This window comes from Dendropsophus ebraccatus, chromosome 8, assembly GCF_027789765.1.
Source record: "Dendropsophus ebraccatus isolate aDenEbr1 chromosome 8, aDenEbr1.pat, whole genome shotgun sequence".
NCBI lineage: Eukaryota > Metazoa > Chordata > Amphibia > Anura > Hylidae > Dendropsophus > Dendropsophus ebraccatus.
This window is the reverse complement of record NC_091461.1, coordinates 59158342-59174565: the sequence shown is the minus strand read 5'-3', so window position 1 is coordinate 59174565 and position 16224 is coordinate 59158342. Positions and strand designations below refer to the sequence as shown.

Below are 16224 nucleotides of genomic sequence, written 5' to 3'. Positions count from 1 at the left end.
CGCGTTGAGAACCCTACCTGACTGAAGGCCACTACATGACACCTGCTGAGTATCGTGCGTGGATCTAAACCCTATAATTCCTATAATGACATGGCACAATAGTCAGTAGCCTTAGGGTCCTATTCCACGGGCCGAGCAGGGCCCGATCAACGATGTAAACGAGCGCCAATCTGCTAGATCACTGCTTGTTTACTGGGCCTATTCCACGGCCCGATGATCGTTGAGCGAGGGCTGCAGTGATATAGTTACCGATGTCCTTGCAGCCCTTGCAGCATACATTACCTGTCAGGTCTTCTGCTCGGCTCCGGCACGCTCTAGCTTCTAGCTGAGCGCTCCGTCAGCTGACAGGCCATTCTGAAGCCAGAGCACACGGGATCCAGAGAGAAAGACGGAGCGGAGCAGAAGACCTGACAGGTAATGTATGCTTCTGCTGCTGCTTCTCAAATCGTCGGTTGTCCCGCCGTGCACAGCTATTCAACTGTAGCGATGCGCGGTGGGGGAACGATGATTTTAGGTCTGGCCCTAAATGAACGATCAGCCGATGACACGATCATCGGCTGATCGTTCTCTCTATTTCACAGAGCGATAATCGGCCGAATGGAGCAGATTCGGCAGATTATCATTACTGTGGAATAGGGCCCTTAATAACTATTCTGATGCCACTTGCCAACAGAAAAGTACTGTCCCCTATACAACTCTGTTCTGCTTGTTAACAGTAATAATTTTAGTAAGGTGCACGGGATAGATCATGCTTCGCCAGGTCCCGTAGCTGCCTCCATGGTAGCTACACCACTGTTGCCACATCCAGCACCCTTTGAGGGGGATGCTGGGAGGTTATGTGGGGAGGCAGAGAGGGATGCAAACAGGTTCTGTAGTGGAGCAGAGAGAGGTGCAGGATGGAAGAGAGTTTCTGTAGTGAGACAGACACGAATGTAGAGAGGTTCTGTAGGGAGGCAGAGGGACGCAGGGTGGCAAGGAGGTACTGTAGGGAGGCAAAGAGGCAGAAATGGATTCAGGGTGGCAGGGAGGATCAAGAAGGGGAGAGGAGGAGGATGGACACATTGGAACTGTAGGGCACAGGGGAAAACGTTTGCTGTATGTTTAGGGGGAAGAATAAAACATTTCTGCTGCTCTTACATAACACACAAAATAATAGCCACAGAACCCACTGCCTGAACAGAGATTCCAGGCTTTATGAGGAGATCTCTGTCCTTCCTGTCACACGGTCCATCCTCTACCTCATAATATTCAGCACTCAGAAGCCTGATAATCACTGTTATTCCAGATCTTATTTTGCGAAACTTTGATCATGGTTGGCCAGGTGCAGGGCTATGCTGCTGAGTGTTGGGTCCCTTTATTACTGCTCACCTTCGTGTCACCAAGAAAGTCAAGTATGAGGTGTGTGGATCTATTTATCAGTATACTGCCCATTCTCTGTATCTAAAGGGGTCCTGGCAGTCAGACCCCCAGTGATCAGCTTGCTTTGCTCTATCATATTGCCTGTATACCAACCATGGCCAGCAACAATATGAAAATAATTTTTCAGCTCTCTGTGGCATGTGTACACTGTTCTCTTGACCGGTCAAGTACTGGGACTGTGATGTATCACTTACATTGTTCTGTGCAACTAAATCAGAGAGATCCTCAGGAATAACAGGGACAATAAGTAGTCCTCTCCATTATGTGCGTGAGCCCAGTAGTCCAGGATATTCATGAGAAGCAGAAAACTCAGCCCACCAGCTGCTGATTGATAAATTGATCTATTCAGCATTTTTTTTACTAGTTTATGCTGCCCTCTTTGGAGGCAGCATAAACCTAGTGACAGATTCCCTTTGAAAGCATTTAAAAAGGGTGGCCCCAACCTTGCTCATTTGCTCGGATCTATGAAGAGGTTCCCTCATCTGCAGACTCAGTATGGTTATCTGATTTTAATAAGTTACAAGGTAACACTACATTTCCCTACAGGGAGGAACGCAGTCACTAGTTGTCAATTCTGGCTGTAGTGTTCAGTAAATTATAATGTCAAAGGCTGTAGTCATGAGACCCCTATTATATTTAGGCATTTTATATGCTGCAACAGATGGCTGTCCCTTTAAGAACATCACGTAGATTTCTTAACTCCTTTATCTTACATACTGTTACACTCTTCTGGACTTCATAGATTTCTTAATCACCTCAACAATAAAAGAAGGTTAACCTGAAAAAGGGAAGATGCAGAGTATGGAAATGTCGCTGATAATGCAGATTTTATAGTTATAATTTATATGAAACCTGCAGTCACGTCTGTGTCCCTATTCACTCATTCTCTCACCAGTGGACATTTTGGGTTTTATTAACGCATCCAAAGCTCTTCCTTTACTTGTCAATGTCATTCTCGCCCACCTGGAATCTCCTTTTTAGTCTCATCCAGTAATTCAATACGCTGGCAGATTTATTTGCTGGCAGCTGCTAGTTGGTAGCAATTTCTGCAATGCAGTAAAGACCACAGCTAAGCCGAATACAGAGCAGCAATGGACAACTAATACGAGTGTTCAACAGGAATGCTTTCATCCCTAAATATAAGGTTCATTTCCAACAATATGATCCTAGTCAAAACATCCAGTTGATAACTACCGTACATTTATAACAAATTTCAAGTTCCTAGATCCACCATAAGAAAGGATTATATGGATGTAATACACCAACAGTACCTATATTGTGCACATAAACCCACAACGTTACCAGACCAGAAATTATGCATTAAACAGGATCTGCCTATTTTAAGAAAATACCTATTCATCGTGCAATGACAATTTTGGAGCACCTTTTCATACAGTTCTGCATTGTGCTACCCACTGGCAATGTATGAATACACAGACAACTGGGCGCTACCAGATGGGGGATGAGCCCCTCCACAGACAGTTAAATGGTTTAGGCTCATTCCTGACAAGCATATTACCAACTATTTTTTACATCTGTATTACAGTCACAAGTCCAGTGATAATCATAGGTCCGATGACCCAACTATGACCCATTTAATTAAAGCAAATGTACCACATGAAAATAAACACTGGCACAAGGCTTCTGGTGGCGCAGTCCTTTTTACGAACTGCCGCCCAGTTCCAGTTGTCTATTCCCAAGCACTGGGGGCAGGTCTGCCGGCCCCAAGTGTGACGATCGTCCCTCCCCTCTGTGACGTGGCTCCATTGATAGTGGCATCACAGAGAGGAGGGGGTTTCATCAGACTGGGGGATGGCAGGTCTGCCCCAGTGCTTAGAAGCAGGTCAATGCTCGGAAATAGACCAGCGACATGCATTGGAACTGGGTTGCTATCGGCATCCCTTCACCAGCGCTGGTCTGCTCAAGTAAAAGAAATGTGAAACCAGCCTTACTGTAATTTTGCAAAAGTAGCAGTTCTAGGAAACAGAGAAACTTGGAAAATGGGGATTTAATATGGTTTTCTCCTCTGAATAAATAAGTATGCCCATTTGGCTACAACATAGGGAAACCTTTAATGGGTATTTATTTTTGAACTGCAACAATGCCCTTAGGCATTGCCAAAAAATAACTCATACTCACTTTCCCCATTCTCTTGCCTCTACCAATCCTCTCCAGTTCTTCCTGATTTTGATGACACTCGACCCTGCAAGAAATGCCCACTCACCCACTACCAATCAATGGCCACAGCAGTGACGTACCCCAGCCAGCGGTTGCCGCTCCTAAAGGCGTGTGAATGGAAGAGGACAGGGCTGAATACCATCAGAAGGTATAGGTTATTTTTTAATTCAATGAACAGAGTAAAAAAAAAAGTCAATTTGATCATTTTAAAATTTGTATAATTTTTTAAATGAAGAAAAAAATTCCTATAACTTTATAATTTAAACAGTGTTCAATTACTATCACCATCCCTTTTGTCAAAAGCATGTGAACTATAATTTATCAATCTTATTAGATAAAACTAGTGGTATGTCTATGGCCAGACTCATAAGTCACTAATTTAGTCTTATTTTACCATGGCCATTATTAAACTAACCAAATGCTAAACTATCTAGAATATAAACAGGATTTGTCTGGAAACATTATTTTATTTAAGAACAATAAAAAAGAAAAAAAAAAAAAACATTCAAAAATTCTGGTTTTGAACAGCAAGAATCAATATTTAAGCCATTAGCCGAGTGTAATAAACGGAAATTGAGCCAATTAAGGGTTTGCTAATAAACCATTGTGGACATTATGCAGGCCTTATTTCTAGCTTATTCTCTGCTATATTATTTTAATCAGGGCTGCAATGTTTCGGCAGCTTGTGTGGTGTGCCAAAACCTTGTGAATGCACCAAGTCATGTATATATTACACTGAAGGAAGACAAAAAGTGCAATAAGAAACAGGGCTGTGGTAGCACCAAGTCAAACTACTAGCTCCCCCATGTTTCCACACTACACAACTCGGAATTCACCTCCTCATAAATGGCTTATGTATAATCAGTAATGGCAAGTCTACGTTAGTAAAATGGTATAAGATTTTTCATCACCACATAAAATATCAGGTTACATGAATATAATAAATAAGTATTCATTTTTATGTTTTAATTTTTAAGCCAGAGTGGGAACATTTGTATTAACTCCACAATCCTGCTATAAAATAAGTTTTTCTTTAAAAAAAAAAAAAATATTGAGCAAAAATACTGTGTGGGAATGTAGCTTAAAGAGGACCTGTCACCCCCCGTGTCGGGGTGACAGGCTCCCTACCCCCGTTACAGCCCCCTATACTCACCTGATCCCGCTTCCTGATCCGGTCGGGTCACGGAGTTATGAGCGCCCGAAGACCAGAGCGCGTGATCACAGGAGAGTCCGATGCCCATAGAGAATGACGGAGCATCGGACTCCCCATTCATTCTCTATGAGCGTCGGACTCTACTGTGAGCGTGCGCGACGGGCTTCGGGCGCTCATATCTCCGTGACCCTACCGGATCAGGAAGCGGGACCCTGTGGGATCAGGTGAGTATAGGGGGCTGTAACGGGGGGGGGGGGGGGGGGGGGGGTCGGGAGTCTGTCACCCCGGCATGGGGGGGTGACAGGTCTCCTTTAATGCTAGATTTATATACAGTATTTGGGGTATATTAGGGTGAGGACTGCCCAGAGCAGGAGAGGTTTTCTATGAGGATTCGTTACTGCTCTGGACAGTTCCAGTCACAGACAGAGAGCACTGTGTCAGTCTGAAAAGAAAACACTATTTCCTGCAGGAGATACAGCAGCTGATATGTATGAAAAGAAATTTTTAACTAGAAGTAAATTACAAATCTATATAACTTTCCGAAACTAGCTGATTTATAAGAAAAAGATTTTCTCTAGATAACCCCTTTGAAGGGGTTTTCAGATTTAAACCTTCTTGTTACCTATCAATTCATAACAAAAAAGTTGGGGTGCTGCTCTAGAGATCCCCGGGGAGCACAGAGGTTGATCTCATATTTGTCCCCCTATCAACAGGAAGTAAGGTTAAATTGGAAAGCCCCTTTAAAGCTTTGAAATGTCCCATCAAAGTCCTGACCTGAATATTGTGAAAAGCCAAAGCTGTTTTTAGGGTGCCTTCACATGTAACGGATCCACAGCAGATTTCTTGCTGTGAGCATGTCAGCAGCCCGCCCGGTTAACTCCCCGGCAGCCAGAGTGTATACATTACCTTCTCCACGCTCCGGCTTGCTTCGGGGGTTCCCGGAACGTCCTGCTCGGCCAATCAGTGCCTGGCCCCGCCGCAGCGCACTGATTGGCTGAGTGGGAAGTGAAAACTCTGAGAGCCCCGAAGCAAGCCTGAGCGGGGAAGTATACGCTCCGGTGGCGGGGGTTAACAGGGCGGCTGCTGACAAACTCGCAGCGGGATGTCCATCCCACTGCAAGTTTGTCTGCCCTTAGAGTGTACAGGGCAGGGATCTTCAGCGAGAAATCTGCTGCGGATCCGTTACGTGTGAAGGCACCCTTACAGAGGAGTGGGCTAACACTCCTACAAACTGATGTGCAGGACATATTACCAGAAATCTTTTGATGCAGTTATTGCCACACAAAAGGGGTCATAAACACTTAAAGCATAGTTCTGGAAGAACATTCCTTGGACAGATGAAACCAAGATCAACCTCTACCAGAATGATGATTTAAAGCATACCACGTCATCTGGAAATGATGGAACGTAACTCGGGCGTACATCGTCGCCTTCCACACACACCCAATTTGCCAAAACACTCCCTGTTCGCTGGCCAACACAAACTTTGCTTTATCTGGACCCACCGGCAGGTGTCATATACATGACCCACCTGCCATTGCCAGAAACACACACAACAAAGCATGTAACCAGCTGCTGCCACCAATTTGTCACAGGCACGGACCAACCCGGCCATCATGCGACTAGGGGGAGAGAAAAAAGCAAATCAAAGTGGGAGGACAAGACAAGTGGATCGGGGAAATCAGGGTTCCCCTGGGTTACACTAGCCCTACAGGTCAATGTACTCATGCTATTACTCCCTGCTACCTGGCTGTAACTTGAGCGTAAATCACCATCTGACGCCTTCGGCACACGCTGGCACCCACTTTGCCACGAACACTCCGTTAGCTGACCAACACAAACACAAAACTTCACTGTGTCTGGACCCACAAGAAGCACAAATCAAAGAATGCACACAAAACTATTACACTCAAAATATAAAATATTCATTGCAAAAATACATATAAAAGCAAACATATAATATCAATTGACATATTCATAAATAAAGACAAGGCTGTCCATATTCCTCACAGACATATTCTTTCCTCATTGTTAAAGTTAAGCATTGAATTCTCACGCTACATCCTAACTCTTCCCACCTCCAGTCATAAAAAAAATTTATGGAAAAAGATATATATAGATATAGAGATAGATAGATATAGATATATATATATATATATATATTACTGTATGCTTCCATTTTTTTGGAAACATTTGTCACCATACAAAAATAGCTCTCTGAAGCTTATGCTGCCTGAGTGTCATTCCCAGCAGCTAAGATTATTTCTTGGAAGTTTCTTCTTGCTATAAAAGGTTAATGGAGGTTCTGTGGGAATTCCCTAATGGATAGGTAAGTGGAGTGGCTGTAACAAGGAGGGAATTGAAGCTATCATTGTGACTTCATACAGCAGATATGATGTTTGCTGCTGGCACCTGTACACACTACAGTCTGGGACTGCTTATAATCGAGATACTTCAGCATTTTAATGAAACTGCAGCTGCTCTCCACAGCGCGCCCAATGAGACATGCCGGAAAATACAATTTCATAAAGTCTTCATGGTAATAGCTTGTTAAGAGAAACGAGAAGGGGGACAGCAAACACTTACAGATAAATTGCAAAAGAAGAAGCAGTTATATAAAAGGAGCAAATGTAACATAAGGATGTGCTCAGGACCTGAACGCTCTATAAATAATCACATTACTGTAAACCTTTTCAGACTGCCAAAATGGCGGCCATCATTTTTACAGTGCGTGAAAATAAACAACATATAAAGTGGTGCCTTGGATTAATAGCATAATCCGTTCCAGGACCGTGCTTGTAATCCAAATCCACTCTTAAACCAAAGCAGATTTTGCCATAAGAAATCATAGAAATGCAGACAATTGGTTCCACACCCCAAAAATAATGATTTATTATTCTGAATAACATGTAAAACAGATGAAACAAACATTCAGAAACAGCAGAATATGTGATATTGTAGGTTACTGTACAGGAATGGAGAGAATGGGAAATACAAGGACTGCAGGGAGCATGAAGGAATGAGCAGGACAGATGTGGGCACTGTATAGCAGTACTCTGTGAGGGGAGAGAGGGGTTACAATTATGGAGAGATTACCTCCACAGTCCTGTCCCCTGATGTAAGCCCCAGCCTGAAGTGGATCTGCTATGATTTGGAAGGTGAGGGAGACTTCCTGGGTCAGAGTACAGGGCTGTAGACCAGTGCTTCTCAATTCCAGTCCTCGGGCCTCCCAACAGGTCATGTTTTGAGGATTTCCCATACAAAGAACACCTGTGCTAATACCTGATGCACTGAGTATAATTATATCACCTGTGAAATACTAAGGAAATCCTCAAAACATGACCTGTTGGTGAGGCCTGAGGACTGGAATTGAGAAGCACTGCTGTAGACCACACAATGCAGACTATGCCCCTCCTCCACTCGCACTCACACCCAGTACAAGGAGCTCTTAAACCAAGTCACAATTTTGAAAAACTGTGAGCTCTTAAACCAAGTTACTCTTAAACTAAGTTACCACTGTAATTGATTTATTAAAGGGATTATTCCAAAATGAGATGTAGCCGATAAGCAGGGGTCTGACCACTGGACGGCAGCTGAGCATGTGCGCTGCTGCTCCATTCAAGAGGTATCCAGTATTAGAGAAAAGTACAACTACTTTCTTGCAAAAGCAGCACCACCACTGTGTATAAATATTGCTGCCTTTATATAGAAAAAGCCATACATTTTTTTTAAAGTATTTTTTTTTGTTTTGTTTTTTTTATGACAAGTCACAGACTGCTTAGGAACTATTAGGGGAGAAAATGGATGTAGTAGTAAAAAAATATATATATATACGTTTTTCCCGTCATATACCGATTGAGATATATGTATAGCATTTGCAATATATATTTGCAAAACAAAACTGTGCTTTTTTTTTTTTTTTTAAACCTTTCTAGTTATTTATTGTAGTAAAAACATAGTTTTTCTGTTTACACAGCAATTTTTTTTAATACTTTTTTATTGGATTGGAATAGAGGGGGATATTGTAACAGAGTAACAATATAAAAAAACAGCTGCAGTCCACATCATTAAATCCGCAGTGGACTGGCTAATAGACAGGGGTCCTCCATGATGTCCAAGTATTCCTCTATCGTGACCTTCCATTATCTCGGGTCGCTGCTTTTGGCCTGCAGTTGCTGACTTGGCTTGTCCTGTTACATTCTGTGCCAAGCTGCATATGACAATACCCATCCCTTTACCGATGCGGGCTTCTGGTCCACACTGCTCCTTAACTAATTCTCTGTTCTTCTCTCCCTGATCGGCACAGGTAAATGCTTGGTTCTTGTTTTGGACTACACAATCCTTAAGTGACTGTAATTATATTCATAGTATACAAATACTAATATTAGCTACAAGTTTATCATCTTCAGTCATTTACATGTAACCTTATCCTCCTGTGGGCCAATTATGGACAAGGAGTGTCATTTTGCCATTAATCAATATAAAAGTGTCAGCGATCAGCCGAGAAGTGGAAAGATGGGGATGTGAAGTTGATAGCAATGTATTTAAATAGCCGCTGATTGGCACTCGCTTGCAGCCATAGATGGCTGAAGATGGTCTAATGTAAAAGGATCTCAACTCCAAGAAGAGGAGATTAAACTGATGCGGGTAAGTATGCGGAAAAGTACAATTTATTTTCCCAAATATATTTAGGGTGTGGGAACACAGACAGATTTATCTGACAGATAACCGATGGCTTGTTTTAGGGTTTCCTGGCTGGACATCCAGCTCAGCAAATCAGTGGCTGTGGTGGGACAGCGCACTGATTGGCTGAGCGGGATGTGCAGACGGCAGGAACCCCTGAAGCAAGCCAGAGCGGGGAGCAGATGATGTATGTTCTGGTTGGAGGGGGGTTAACATATGTATTCGCAGGAGGATGTCATCGACGCTGTGAGTATGTATTCTGATAGGGATGAGCTGACACTGGATCCGCAGCGGGTTTCGCTGTGTGTGAAGGCACCCTAAGGCAGCATACACCTAGTGACAGATTTCCTTTAAAGGGGTTGTTTAGAATGATTTCCAATTCACAGGATAGGGATAGAACTGTCTAGCTGACATCTCTAGCAGTTCTCCTAGAGTATGAATGATTCAGGTCCCTGTTTTCAAGACCGAGGGGGTCCCAGAAGACCCATCTACCACAATTAGACAGTTATTTCCTACTCACAGGTTAAGTGATTACATCCAATAGTATTACAACCCCATTAAAGGAGTTTACCACCTTTACTATAGAGCACGTATAAGGCCCGTGTACACGCCAGCCCCCCCCTCCTGTCATAATGACACTCTATGGGAGGCTCACGCGGCTCCTGTCTCCACGCTGAAAAATTAACATGTTAAATCTTCAGCGCCGAGAGATGCAGCGCGCGAGCCTCCCATAGACTTCCATTATGGCATGGAGGCTGGCGGAATTCCGACGCTCTTGCTCTGTGTGCACGGGGCCTAACTCATAACTTACTGTTACCGGATGCCTTCCCTATGGCCCTGTTGACTCTAACAATAACGTTACGGCCCCGCTGGTTCCGTCCCTTAATCATGCAGCTGAAAACACTGGACATGTGATTGAACCCTGAACACTTTTTACTGATTAGAGCCAGATTATTAATTCCGGCCGTAGGTAGCATTAAACAACGGCCATTCACGGGGAACAGCTGCTGTTCGTACAGTGTGTGAACATAGCATTAATAATTGACAGCCAAATGATCGTCTGGTTACACAGAGAGATTTATCTGACAGTTTTTTGGCTTTAAAGTGACTGTAGCACCAGGCCCAGGCTGAAGCACTGGAGGTGAGCAGACCCACCCTTAGTGGGAGGAAACCCCTGCCCCTCTATGATAGGGTTCCATTGATTCTAATTGAGTCATGTCATGGAGGGGCTGGGGTTTCCTCCCACTAAGGGTGGGTCGGCCCGCCTCCAGTGCTTCAGATGTAGCATACACACCTATGTAACCAGTCAGTGATGTAGCATACACACCTATGTAACCAGTCAGTGATGTAGCATACACACCTATGTATAACCAGTCAGTAATGTAGCATACACACCATGTATAAGCAGTCAGTGATGTAGCATACACACCATGTATAAGCAGTCAGTGATGTAGCATACACACCATGTATAAGCAGTCAGTGATGTAGCATACACACCATGTATAAGCAGTCAGTGATGTAGCATACACACCATGTATAAGCAGTCAGTGATGTAGCATACACGCCATGTATAAGCAGTCAGTGATGTAGCATACACGCCATGTATAAGCAGTCAGTGATGTAGCATACACGCCATGTATAAGCAGTCAGTGATGTAGCATACACGCCATGTATAAGCAGTCAGTGATGTAGCATACACACCATGTATAACCAGTCAGTGATGTAGCATACACACCATGTATAAGCAGTCAGTAATGTAGCATACACACCTATGTAACCAGTCAGTAAGGTAGCATACACGCCTATGTAACCAGTCAGTGATGTAGCATACACGCCATGTATAACCAGTCAGTGATGTAGCATACACACCATGTATAAGCAGTCAGTGATGTAGCATACACACCATGTATAAGCAGTCAGTGATGTAGCATACACACCTATGTAACCAGTCAGTTATGTAGCATACACACCATGTATAACCAGTCAGTGATGTAGCACACACACCATGTATAAGCAGTCAGTGATGTAGCATACACACCATGTATAAGCAGTCAGTAAGGTAGCATACACACCATGTATAAGCAGTCAGTGATGTAGCATACACACCTATGTATAAGCAGTCAGTGATGTAGCATACACACCTATGTATAAGCAGTCAGTGATGTAGCATACACACCATGTATAACCAGTCAGTGATGTAGCATACACACCTATGTAACCAGTCAGTGATGTAGCATACACACCTATGTAACCAGTCAGTAAGGTAGCATACACACCATGTATAAGCAGTCAGTGATGTAGCATACACACCTATGTAACCAGTCAGTAATGTAGCATACACACCTATGTAACCAGTCAGTAAGGTAGCATACACACCATGTATAAGCAGTCAGTGATGTAGCATACACACCATGTATAACCAGTCAGTGATGTAGCATACACACCTATGTAACCAGTCAGTAAGGTAGCATACACACCATGTATAAGCAGTCAGTGATGTAGCATACACGCCTATGTAACCAGTCAGTAAGGTAGCATACACACCATGTATAAGCAGTCAGTGATGTAGCATACACGCCTATGTAACCAGTCAGTGATGTAGCATACACACCATGTATAAGCAGTCAGTGATGTAGCATACACGCCTATGTAACCAGTCAGTGATGTAGCATACACACCATGTATAACCAGTCAGTGATGTAGCATACACACCATGTATAACCAGTCAGTGATGTAGCATACACACCATGTATAAGCAGTCAGTGATGTATGCCCTGTAGCCTGCACTGTACATACAGGCAAACAGCAGCAGTATACAGTAGCTCCATATACAGCCGCTCTCCCCGCCCGGGACACACAGCCGGCCACCACTACCCACCTGGCCTCCGCAGCCGTCCAGTGGCGCCTCTATGTGGACACTTCTCCTCCGGGTACTGTACCGCGACACTTTGCTTCCGGGCACCGAATAAACAAAACCGCCTTCTCCTCGCAGCAGCCGGAGACCCTGCCCGAAACACAGCACAGCCGCCGCACATACGACAAGCACAGACAGGAAGAGACATGAACTACATATCCCACAGTGCTTCACGCTCCAAGATAAAAAACAACAACAACTTTATTGACAGCAAGCAAAAAGAGGGAGGTCGAGCAGAGAGGAGGACAGACTGCTGAATCCAGCTGCAAAGGAGCAGTATAAAGCCAGCTGCTAATATCATCACAGTCTGCAGCTGTGTCTCATTTTTTCTGGACCCTACAGACAGGGTTGTTTTCAGCTATCAGCTTTAACACCTACCTAACAATTGTGAAATTGTAATTAAAGGGGTACTTCAGCAAAATTATTTTCTTTCAAATGAAATGGTTTCAAAGAGTTATAGAGATTTGTAATTTACTTATTTAAAAAAAAAAAAAAAAAAATTGTCCAGCCTTCCAGTACTTATCAGCTGCTGTATGTCCTGCAGGAAGTCCTGTTTTGTTTCCGGTCTGACACAGTGCTCTCTGCTGCCACCTCTGTCCTTCGCAGGAACTGTCCAGAGCAGGAGAGGTTTCTATGGGGATTTGCTTCTGTTCTGTACAGTTCCTGGCAGAGATGGCAACAGAGAGCATACTGGAAAGAACACACCACTTCCTGTAGGACATACAGCAGCTGATAAGTACTGGAAGACTAGAGATTTTTTAAATAGAAGTAAATTACAAATCTCTATAACTTTCTGATACCAGTTGATCTGAAAGAAAAAATTTTTCACCGGATTAAAGCGACTCTGTACCCACAATCTGACCCCCCTAAACCACTTGTACCTTCGGATAGCTGCTTTTATTCCAAAATCTGTACTGGAGTCCGTTCGGCAGGTGATGCAGTTATTGTCCTAAAAAACAACTTTTAAACTTGCAGCCCTGTGCCAAATGGGAGTATCTGTGCCCTAACTTTGCACCACTCCTCCGTCCCTCCTCCCCACCCTCCTCATCATTAGGAATGCCACTGGAACATTTTCTCCATGCTGAACATTGCACAGCTGCTTAACGATCCAGCCCATATGCCGGGCTGACACAGGTGGTGAATAGGAGGCAATCTGCCTGGAGCATTCCTAATGCCAGTTCTTTGCGGGTCCGCACGGGATCCCGGCCGGAGCGTATACGATGTGTGTACGCTCCAGCCGGGATCCCATAGAAGCAGAGGCAGTGTTTTACAACGTGAAAAGAACGGCCGTTACTTTTACATAGTGTGAACATAGCCTAAAGAACAGCCATCTGATTTTTCCTTTGCAATAGAGCAGCGAGTCACGCATATGCACCAATGCTTAATTTATTTTCTATAAGCTGCCAAAGGTGGCTGAGCATTATACTACGATTAGACTTCAGCAGCTCCATATATTAGAACTGGAGTGGCATGGCTACATTCCAAAACAAGGCTCGGGTCCCTGCTGACAAGATCGCAGTGTTGCTCAACAGGTTAAAACCCCTGTGATCTGGCACTCCAGTAAAAATCTTTTTCTTTCAGATCAACTGGTTTCAGAAAGTTATATAGATTTGTAATTTACTTCTATTTAAAAATCTCAAGTCTTCCCATACTTATCAGTTGCCGTATGTCCTGCAGGAAATGTTTTATTTTCAGTATGACACAGTGCTCTCTGCTGACATCTCTGTGCGAGACAGGAACTGTTCAGAGCAGCAGCAAATCCACATAGAACAGAGGTGGCAGCAGAGAGCACTGTGTCAGATTGAAAAGAAAACACCACTTCCTGCAGGACATACAGCAGCTAGAGATGAGCGCACCCGGGTTCGGGTTCGAGTCGATCTGAACTCGAACGTTCGGCATTTGATTAGCGGTGGCTGCTGAAGTTGGATAAAGCTCTAAGGTTGTCTGGAAAACATGGATACAGCCAATGACTATATCCATGATTTCCACATAGCCTTAGGGCTTTATCCAACTTCAGCAGCCACCGCTAATCAAATGCCGAAAGTTCGGGTTCGGATTGACTCGAGCATGCTCCAGGTTCGCTCATCTCTAACAGCAGCTGATAAGGATGACTTGAGATATTTAAATAGAAGTATAAGTAAATTACAGATCTCTATAACTTGATTAATTTGAATGAAAAAGATTTTCGCCAGAGTACCCTTTTAACTTGAAAAGTTATATTGCCACTTTAAGTGACAATCACTAAATAGAGAAGAGCAGAATGAGTCTTGTACAAAGCAAAACGGTCAGCTTTTGAATCACGCTGTAGAGACAGCCCCAAGGCCCACATAAAAGACATGTGGCCACTGCGGCTGCTGACTGGCTGCGCGAGCCTGACGCGTCACAACCTGGTTCCCCGCTCAGACCAGGAGGCAGCCGGAGGATCGGGAACTGGAGCAGAGAACAGCGGACCCCAGCGCTGCAGCCGGGGAGGCAGGTGCTGGTTGTTATTCTCTAGCTGCAGAAGTCCAGCTCTAACATCCTGGAGCACGATAAAGGGTAGAGACCTAGAGGGCACTTCCACTTCAAACCATGGTGTGACCCAAAGCCAAACTGGTTGAGTAGCACAGCGGGTACACACATTGCTGTCTATTACAACCAATTCTGGGTTTGTGAATGAAATTTGGGGTCTGGGATATGGATTTATTTTGGGATCTGTTTTTTGTAGCATCTGAATTAATTACACTATTATCTGTGTGTGTACAATACAGAAGTATAATTACAAGTACCTATTTACATGTGTAGTAGTTTGTGGTATTATTTATGTCTGTAGTTTTGAAGCATTGTTTATGCCTATTATATGGTGGCAAGGTGTGTTTGCCCCCACTTTGACAAAATTCAACCAATAAGAAGAAGAAGAAGAAGAAGAAAGAAAAGATGCATTCTTCTCTCAGCATCTGTTTTACCACAGCTTGGGTTTTATAAGATTATTCTAGAATCTAGATGGCTTGGTATTTCACTTGTAATACGCTATTTATCATTCATTTTACTCAATTTACAGGAGCAGTCGTGTCACATGTAGCGTAATGTAGGCTATTACACTTAGGTTTGTCTTGTTATCCAATCAGTTGTGTGGTTTAGGATCTGGGGATGAATTTATCATATAAATAGTTTCAGAATGTTAACAATTGATATTCAACAATAACATTGTAATTTATTTTTATTTACATGACAGTGGCATCTTGTTCCTGATACCTCTTAAGTTAAACAGTGACGTGGTTAGCATGGCAATCTGTAGTGTTCTGTACTCAATGGCTCACTCGCTATGCTATGGTAGGTTTACGGTTTACTGGAAAGTAATAAGCAGAATTTCAAGATAGATATATATATATATATATATATATATATATATATATATATATATATATATATAGTGCTATATCACTTTGTGCTTAGTATTCAATAATGCACTGTATGTATATGTATGAGATAAAGGAAAGACTGACATGTTTGTAACAGTTTTAGATAACCTATTGTCCATTTATAGGAAGATAATTGTTTCTTTTGAATGCAGAGGCTTGAAAACAAACTTGAGGCCCCCTGTCACTAAGACAATGCTATATAATCTATTGCCATTATGTTATAGAACACAAAGGGGGAGATTTATTAAAGGGTGTAAAATTTAGACTGGTGCAAACTGCCCACAGCAACCAATCACAGCTCAGCTTTAGGCTCTGCTGAAAGGAAAGCTGAGCTGTGATTGGTTGCTGTGGGCAGTTTGCACCAGTCTAAATTTTACACCCTTTGATAAATCTCCCCCAAAGAGCTGAACAGACTGATATATACCTTTGTGGGAGAAGATTCAGTATAACTTGTAACATTTCGATTGAAATCCCTG

General features: G+C 43.3%; 1 protein-coding gene across 1 annotated transcript in view; it reads right to left on the bottom strand.

Annotated features, from left to right (window-relative positions):
- Nucleotides 1-12501, bottom strand: part of MICU1 (mitochondrial calcium uptake 1) — a 190604-nt gene extending 178103 nt beyond the window's left edge. The window contains exon 1 of the mRNA XM_069980528.1: nt 12312-12501. The gene's annotated coding sequence lies outside the window, so the exon portion shown is untranslated. The remainder of the gene's footprint in view (nt 1-12311) is intronic.
- Nucleotides 12502-16224: the final 3723 nt, after the last annotated feature.